Below are 9,064 nucleotides of genomic sequence, written 5' to 3'. Positions count from 1 at the left end.
GGCTACTAATTTATATAGATGTTTCCGCAATTAAACAAAATCCTTTGAATTTTGATTTCTTGCTCTGGACATTCAAATAAAAGTGTGACTTATACAGTAATAATTGCGTTTTAAAAGTCTTTATAGTATACAATGACAAATGGAAATATATTTATAATCTGTTGAACTTTGGTGAGTCAGACTGCCACAATTATTTTGGTGAAAGTAAGTAATTTTCCAGGGAATCTGGTCTTGTTTTGTTTTTTTTCCATCATGGAAGGATTATGGGTTTTTTCTTTTTTATTGTGGTAAAAAACACATAACATGAAAATTTACCATTTTAACCATTTTTAAGTGTACAGTAGTGTTGACTATATGCATGTTTGTTGTGCAACAGATCTCTAGAACTTTTTCATCTTGCAAAGTTGAAACTCTATGCCTACTGAACAACTCTTCATTTCTTCCCCCCCCCCCCCCCCCCCAGCTCCTGGTAACCACATTCTACTTTCTGTTTCTATGAGTTTGACTGCTTTAGATACCTCATATAAATCTAATCATGCAGTATTTGTTTTTTTATGACTAGCTTTTTCACTTAGCATAATGTCCTTAAGATTAATCCATGTTGTAGCATATGACAGGATTTCCTTCTTTTTTAAGGCTAAATAATATTCCATAAATAATAATGTGGTATGTGTGCACCACATTTCTTTATCCATGTTGATGGACATTTGGGTTGCTTCTGCCACTTAGCTATTGTGAATAATGCTGAAACGAACATGGGTGTGCAAATATCTCAAGATCCTGTTTTCAATTCTTTTAGATATATACCAAGAAGTGGGATTGCTGATTCATATGGTAGTTATATTTTTAACTTTTGAGGAAATTCCACTACTTTTCTCTAGTGGCTGCACCATTTTACATTCCCACCAACAGTCCACAAGGGTTCCAATTTCTCCATGTTCTCATCAGCACTTGTTATTTTCTGCGTTTTGCTTTTTTTTTTTTTTTTTTTAATAGTGGCCATCCTAATGGGTGTGAGGTGATACCTCATTGTGGCTTTGATTTGCGTTGCTCTGATGATTAATGATATTGAGCATCTTCTCATATGCTTGTTGGCATTTGTACATCTTCTTTGGAGAAATGTCTATTCTATTCTAAAATGAACAGACAGTTTTCAGTTGGGTGTTTTCTGTTGCTACTGAGTTGTAAAGTTCTTTATATATTCTGGATATTAATCTGTTATCAGGTATATGGTTTGAAAATATTTTCTCCCATTCTGGAGGTTTTCTTTTAACTCTGTTGATTGTTTCCTTTGCTGCACAGAAGCTTTTAAGTATGTTGTAGTGCCATTTGTCTATTTTTGCTTTTGTTGCTTGTGCTTTTGGCGTCATATTCAAGAAATCATTGCCAAATCAAATGCCATGAAGCTTCTCCCTTATGTTTTCTTCTTGTAGTTTTATAGTTTCGGGTCTTACATTTAGGTCTTTATTCCATTTTGAGTTGGTTTTTGTATGTGGTGTAAGGTATGGATTGAACTTCATTCTTTTGCATGTACATAGAATAAGATGATTCTTATTTTCAGATGATAAGATAGGCTACCTAGAAAATCCAAAAGAGTAATTTTTAAAGACCATCTTACAAGTAATGAGACAATTCAGAAAAGTTATGAGTGTAGGATAAATATATAGAAATCAACAGCTTTCTGGTAAAAAAGTAATAACCATTTAAACAACACAATGGAAAAATCACTTTCATAATAACAAAGATATCTCTTAGAAGACCCAGGAATAACCTTAGGTTGAAACATAGAGCAACCATTTAAAACACACTAAAAATTAGCAAGAAATAAAAATGAAGACGTGGAGAAAAATACTATGTTCCTGGATAGGAAGTTTGAATATGCTTAAGATGTCAATTTTTCCCAAATTAAATTGCAGGCTTAACATAGTATAAGTAAAAATCCCAGTGAGGTTTGAAGAGAGAACTTAGCAAAATGATTATGACGTATTTGGAAATATAAATATATGAAAATAGTTTTAAAACATGAAAAAGTTAATGAGCAGAGACTCTTCCTCCCCAGGTTTTAAAGTTTTAATAATTGAAGCAGTATGAGAGTAACATAGGAATAAATTGCAGATCCATGAAGCAAGTAACAGACTTCTCTGTGTGTGTGTGTGTATGTGTGTGTGTGTGTGTGATTGTCTATAAAGGCAACATTAACAATTAGTAAAAGAACTTCAGTTTCCCTGGTGATGATGGAGTAACAGGGTCCAAATTCACCCTTGCACCTTAAACAACTAGAAAACAAAATTGTGAAACAATTGTTTTCAGATATTGGTCAATAAGCAGAGCAAGACTGTAATTTCTGAAAACAAAGAATCAAGGGAGTTGAGCCCTATGATTGTCCCAGATTACTATCTTGAGGCAGTTTCTCTGCCACAGTAAAAGGAGGGGCAATATAAAGAAAGCCTGGTGGTCTCACCAAGTTCAGAAGACAAGAATTGGAGTTCAGGGAAGCCAAGGAGTTTGGAATTTGTGGGGAAGCGTCCTGGAGATGAGGGAGCTCTGGTTATTTGTAGACAGGTCAACTCTAGCATTTTGCTGTGGCTGACTTCTGGTCTTCTAATGGGTGAGAAACAATTACTCAAGTTGGGAGAAAGAATCACCAGACAGCAGTAAGCCAAAGAATTCCCAGAGCTCATCAAGGGCTGGAAATAATTTGTGTTCCCACAGAGTGGAAAGACCTTGTCATAGGTGGAAGGCTTGGGTAGAGTCCTCCTCAGGGGACTATTGCTTTAGTAGTAAGACTAGGTTAATCCTAGACTACAGACTATTCTAGATCTGCACTAACAAAGCTTAAAGGCAAGACTCAAAAGGATACAGCTGGCCCCAAGTGACTTAATGGTATACCAGAACAAAGTCCAATACTATTTTAAAGGAATAAAAAAAAAAAAGCATTCACCAAAGTAAAATTCAAAATGTCTAGCATCCAATCAAAACTTCTCAGGCAGGCAAAGAGACAAGAAAATATCATCCATAACCAGGAGAAAATTTAATCAATAGAAACGAAGCCAGAAATGATAATGATGATGGAAGTCGGAAACAAGAATATTAAATCAGCTAATGTAAATATATTTATATGTTCAAGAAGGCAGGGGAAAACATGAACATGATGGAAAGAGAGGACGATATTAAAAAGGCCAAAATGGGACTTCTAGAGGTGAAAAATACAATATCTGAAAGGAGAAATATACTGGACAGGATTAGTAGCAGATTAGACATTGCAGAAGAAAAGATTAGTGAACATGAAACACAGAGAGAAAATTGATTAATTGAACTTGATCAAAATTTAAAACTTTTGTTCTTCAAAATATATAGTTAAGAACATTAAAAAAGAAGCCACAGACTGGGAGAAAATATTTGTAAATTACATATCCAACAAAGGACTTGTATCTAGAATAAATAGAGAACTTTGAAAACTCAGCAAACAGCCCAATTAAAAAAATAGGCCCAAAACTTGAAGAGACACTTCACCAGAGAACATATTTGAATGGCAAATAAACACACGAAAAGGGGTTCAAGAGCCAGCCTGATGGCCTATTAGTGAAAGTTTGGCAGTCTCACTGCTTTGGTGGCCCAGGTTCATTTCTCAGTCACAGAACCACACCACCCATCTGTCAGTTGCCATGCTGTGATGGCTGCTCACATAGAAGGACCTACAGCTAGGATATACAACCATGCACTGGAGCTTTGGGGAGGAAAAAAAATAAAAAGGGTGTTCAACATTATTTGCCATTAAGGAAATGCAAATTAAAGCCACAATGTGCCACCATTACACACCCATTAGAATGGCTAAAATAAAAACTATATATATTAACAATACCAGGTGCTGGCTAGGATGTAGAGCAACTGGTAGATATGCAAAATGGTCCAGCCACTTCGGAAAACAGTTTGGAAATCTCTTGTAAAGTTAAACATACTTACCATATGACCCAGTGATCCCATGCCTAGGTATATACCCAAGAGAAATGAAAACGTATTTCTGCACAAACATACTCAAATATTCATAGCAGCTTTATTAATAGTAGCCCCGAGTTGGAAAGAATTCGAACGTCAATTAACTAGTGAGTGAATAAACAAACTGTGATATAGATATACAATTGAATGCTACTCACCAAAAAAGGGGAACAAACTATTGATACATGCAACAACATGGATGACTCTCGAAAGCATTATGTTAAGTGAAAGAAGACGGAGAAGAAAAGTCTGTATGATCTATTCGTATAACATTCTAGAAAAGGCAAAACTGTAGTGGTAGAAAACAGATCAATGGATGCCAGGGGTGTGGGCAGGGGACTGATAGCAAAAGGTCACATGGGAGCTTTTGCAGATGTTGCAGGTGTTCTAAATCATGATTGAATTGGTGGTTACATGACTGTATGTCAATATTCATCCAATTTTACACTTAAAATTGGTGAATTTTAGTGCATGTAAATTATACCTCAATTAAGCTGATTAAAAAAAATCAGGAGTCTCCTGATGTGGTGCCTTGAGAGAGACACAACATCACCTCTGAAATTTTTCTAACAAAAATATTTAACTAGGATCTACCCTTGAATAAACTCTCAGGCTAACCAGGTGGTGAGACATTCTACAAGACAACTTGCCTGAAATATTAAAAAACTGTCAGTATCATCAAAGACAACAAAAGGAGACTAAAGGCCCACAATACCTAAATACAATGTGTAATCCTTGAATTGGTTCTAGATCAGGAAAAATAAAACTATAAAGTATATAATTGGAATAACTGGGGAGATTTGAATATGGACAGTTTATTAGATAACAATGCTGTGTGAATGTTATTTCCCAAGTATTTTGTTTATATAAGAAGAATGCTCTTGTTTTTAGGAGATACATGGTGAAGATTTTTAGGTGAAGTTCAAGTGTCAAAATGACTGCATCTATCAAGTTGTTCAGGAAAAAAAACAAAACAAAGAGAGAAGGGGGAGGGGAGGAAGGCGGGGAGAAGAGACAAAGAGTTAAAGGAAATATGCCAAAATACTAACAATTGGTGAATATAGGTAAAGGGTATATGGATATTCATTGTATTATTGTTTTAATGTTTTTTAAATCTTTCTGTAATTTTGAAATTTTCAAAATGAAAAATTAAGAAATAACAAGTATTACAATGAAGTTAACTTAGCTTAAGACTTTAAGATAACTTACTGCAAGTTTTAAAGCAAGAATTAAAAAACATGATGCATGGTCAGTCGTATGCTGTTCACTAGAAACATTGATAAACTTTTAGAGAGCGAAGTGTTTTGGACCTTTAATAAACAAAAGCTTTAAATGTAAAGGACTTCAGTGGGAGAAGACAATACATTGACTAGAAAAAGAGCTCTTCAGAACAGAAAACTATGTAGTCCACCTTAACAGTAATTATAAGTGGATTAAATTCACTGTCAAAATTCAAACCATAGAAACTGAACGTTTACTGACTACGTATACTCTGACTAAAGAAGAACTTCCCACGTACAAAAGAAATTGAAGGCAACAGATAAAGATTAATGGATTTGTTAATGAAATTAAAACTTTGGAACATCAAAAACATAAAATCAGACCGTAGGTATTTTAAGCAGATACAACAAATGATGGCTTATCAGATTTATCTTCGATAGGTAAAACGTATGTCATACACAGTCCATGAGGAATATTCTAGAACTAATGGAAAATAAGTGAAGAACTCAGTCACAAAACAGAGAAATAAAAATGATTGACAAACCTAAAATTGTATTTAACCTTGAATGTAATCAGAGAAATATTAATGAAATACTATAATAAAGTTCTATTTCTATGAAATCATTGTCGTAAATTTTTAAAAGTGGTAATTTCCTTACTGCTGAGGAAAATGGGGAATCCGTACTTTCTCCCATTTCTGCTGGTACAGCTTTTCTGAAAAGCTATTGGGGAATATCTATGTAGAGCCTGAAAATATCCATACTGTAGTAAGTCTTCCTAAGGAAATACTCAGAGATGCAGACCAAAGTTTATGCACTAAGTTAGTCTTTGTAACATTAGGTAAAATAGTGAAGATATGGAAATAGCAGAAATGGCCTACGATTAGAGGTTGATTAAATCCATTTCAATACATACAAGGAAACAATATGATGCAGCCATTAAGAAGCATTATGAAGCATTTTTTAATGACATGAGCAATTACTTAAGATATAAATTCTAAGGGAAAATAGTCAGAGTTCAAAATTTTATATAGAGAAAACTTCAGCTATTTAAATATGTATGCTCAGAAAAGGGCTTGAAGGAAATAGTCTAAAATGTTCACAGTAGTTATCTCTGGGTTATAGGATTTAATTGATTTTCACTTTTCCTTTGTACTTTTATGATTTCATATTTTCCTTAGGATATATGTCTTACCTATATTTGGAACATTGACAACATTATTAATAAGAATGAGACGTGGTCTCTGCTCTCATTTGGGGAAGGAAAGACTGTAGTACTTAAACCTTGCTGAATCAACCCTGGAACCATCTGGATTGGATCGTTTCATTCAGGATTCTTTCCTGCGATACCTCTGCCCAGCGGTCCCTCATCTGCAGCAACACTTCCAAGGCTGGGGGAGGTGGGGCGTGCCCGGGTATTTTGAGGCAACCCATTTACTGCATAGATGATTCCGATTCCTTGGAAGTTCCTCTCTAATGAGCTGAAATTGAAATCTTCTAAACATAATATGGCTTCCTCTCACTGTCCCTGGGCCAGCTAAGCTAAATGCACCACTCCTCGCCTTCAAATATCCAAAGCTGGCCACACACTGTGTCACAGTTTTCAGACCTTTCAAGACCATGGGCACCCTAACCACGCTACTCAAAGTGTGGTCTGTGGACCAGCAGCATGGACATCACCTGGGAGCTTGTAAGAATTTAGAATCCTGAATGGAATCTGCATTTTAACAAGATCCTCAGGTAGTTTGTGTGCACATTACAACAGTTTAAGAGGCGTTGGTCTTGAGGAGTACCCATTCTCATTTGTGAGCATTTCATTTAATAGGTGCTCTCCAGACGGAAAAATATTCCAATATTCTTGTAAACAAAGCAATTGTTAGCGCTTCTGTTCCATTCATTATGGAAACGAATAGTTATGGAGCTTGTTGCTTTATGCAAGCCGCTGTTGTCGGGCACTGTTACCTTTACTGTTAAGTGTAAGACAAATGTGAAAAATTAAGTCACTGCAAAGGTCTAAGAGTTTCAGGCCCCAGTGGAAGAATTGCCATAAGACATAAGTGATAAGTTGGCAAAAGGATTATATAAACAATGATGGCTATTGGGACTAAGAAGAGGAAGAGATCATCTGAGTACAGGAAGGTTACAGCTGGGTGAGCTTGTATCTGGGCTTGTAATGATTAAATACCCCTGGTAGGGGCCAAGCTGTAGTCAGCTCATCTCTGGATACGGTCATGGTGGATTTGTGGTCTAGGGCAGGGGTTCTCAAACTTTCAGGAGCATCAGCATTACCTGGAGGGCTTGTTAAGCCACAAACTGGTGAACTTCTGAAATTGTCTGAGTTTCTCATCCAGTAGATCCCGAGCAAGGCCTGAGAATCTGCATTTCTAAGCAGTTCTTAGGTGATGCTCATGCTGCTGGTCTGGGGAATCACACTTTAAGAACCACTAATCTAGTAGAAATGACATGGATCTTGGAGCTAGTTTTGGTTCTACCACTCATTCATTTAGGTGGCAAGTATTTTTTTCTTTTTGAGGTTTCTCTTTGAGAAGTGGAGAATTACAACACCCATCTTACATGTGTTTGTGACAAGCAAAGGAAATAAAGGTCTATGGAAGCAGCTTAGTACACTACCTGGTACATTGCAGGTACTCCTAGTAAAACTTAATTTCCATTCCTTTCCCCAAAGTAATCCTACATGACAATGTCAGCTGCAACGTCTTCTTCAGGGGTGAAGGAATAATGTTTTTGGTGTGAAGGTCACTTGGGAGCAGACGTAGGCCCTTTTTGGAGGGTCTTGGGTGGGAGAGCCTTCCATGCCATTGGCACAAACTCGTTAGTGTCTTTTGAGTGGCTGTGTTGGCCATCTTTTACTTTGATGACAATTTGTATTGCCTGGCAGCAAGTCTACACAAAGATACCTTAAGGCTTAGAGAGAGCAGTACCATTCCAGCACCCTACCTAAAGGAGTGATTTGAGAAATAGAAACTAGAACTTACATTCTACCAGAGAAATATAAAATCTATTTCTAATTTATTAGAACTAGAAATTCTAAGGTAACTCCCTTAGACTTTTTATTTTTGGGAAATTCAAGCAAGGCTGTTTATTTGGACAAATGTGAATATAGACTTTTCTCCTCTTTTTGTCTAATAAGGATCCTCTAATTTCAACACCATGAACAAAATGATTTGACAACTGAATCTATTCATCCCCGTCACAACTTCTTTGGGAACTACTAGAATCCTTAAAACGAGTTGTTTTTATTTGGGTGTCTTTATTCGCTTCAATTTTAGTGTTCACACTAACAGGATCCATTAAGAAAAATGAGACCTTCCTATGTGATATCCAGATTGAAATGGGAAGTCGATGAATTCTCCTTGTACCGCCATTAGTCCTTGACTCTTTATGGGAATTTGTTTATTAGATTATAGATGATAGCTAAAATCACATAGTGAACTTTTGAAGATTGAGACACAGAACAGGTACATTTTGGTGGATGTGGAGGAGAAAAAGGATCATCCTGAAGCTGGAGTCATTGCCTAGTTGAGTTTGGGACACTTAGTGGTCATGCTCAGGACAGTGGGCCTCTGAGGGAAGGACGTCAAGCAGAAGAATGAGATAGGAAAGGGGATGAAGTTTTCCCACTCTGCAGTCTCACTTGAGGTTTCTAAACTAGACAGAGCTTATTCTTGTTTCTTTACCCTCTCAATAGCTGAACTTTCACAGAGAAAACATGGCACCTCCCAGATTACGTGTCTTTACTGGCTGCACTGGTTGCCTTCTGGATCGAATTTAAACTGCCTATTTCAAGAGCAACCGGTATCCCTTCACTCCAGTGGTGCGTTGTATAA

General features: G+C 36.4%; 1 long non-coding RNA gene across 1 annotated transcript in view; it reads right to left on the bottom strand.

Moving 5' to 3' along the window:
• Positions 1-234: 234 nt before the first annotated feature.
• LOC138921874 (uncharacterized) overlaps positions 235-9,064 on the bottom strand; it is a 34,696-nt gene continuing 25,866 nt past the window's right edge. Inside the window, exon 2 of the long non-coding RNA XR_011434822.1 lies at positions 235-1,578. This is a non-coding gene — a long non-coding RNA (uncharacterized lncRNA). The remainder of the gene's footprint in view (positions 1,579-9,064) is intronic.

The sequence above is a fragment of the Equus caballus genome, chromosome X (assembly GCF_041296265.1).
Source record: "Equus caballus isolate H_3958 breed thoroughbred chromosome X, TB-T2T, whole genome shotgun sequence".
NCBI lineage: Eukaryota > Metazoa > Chordata > Mammalia > Perissodactyla > Equidae > Equus > Equus caballus.
The sequence above is the reverse complement of the archived record's forward strand: the minus strand, read 5'-3'. Positions and strand labels throughout refer to the sequence as shown.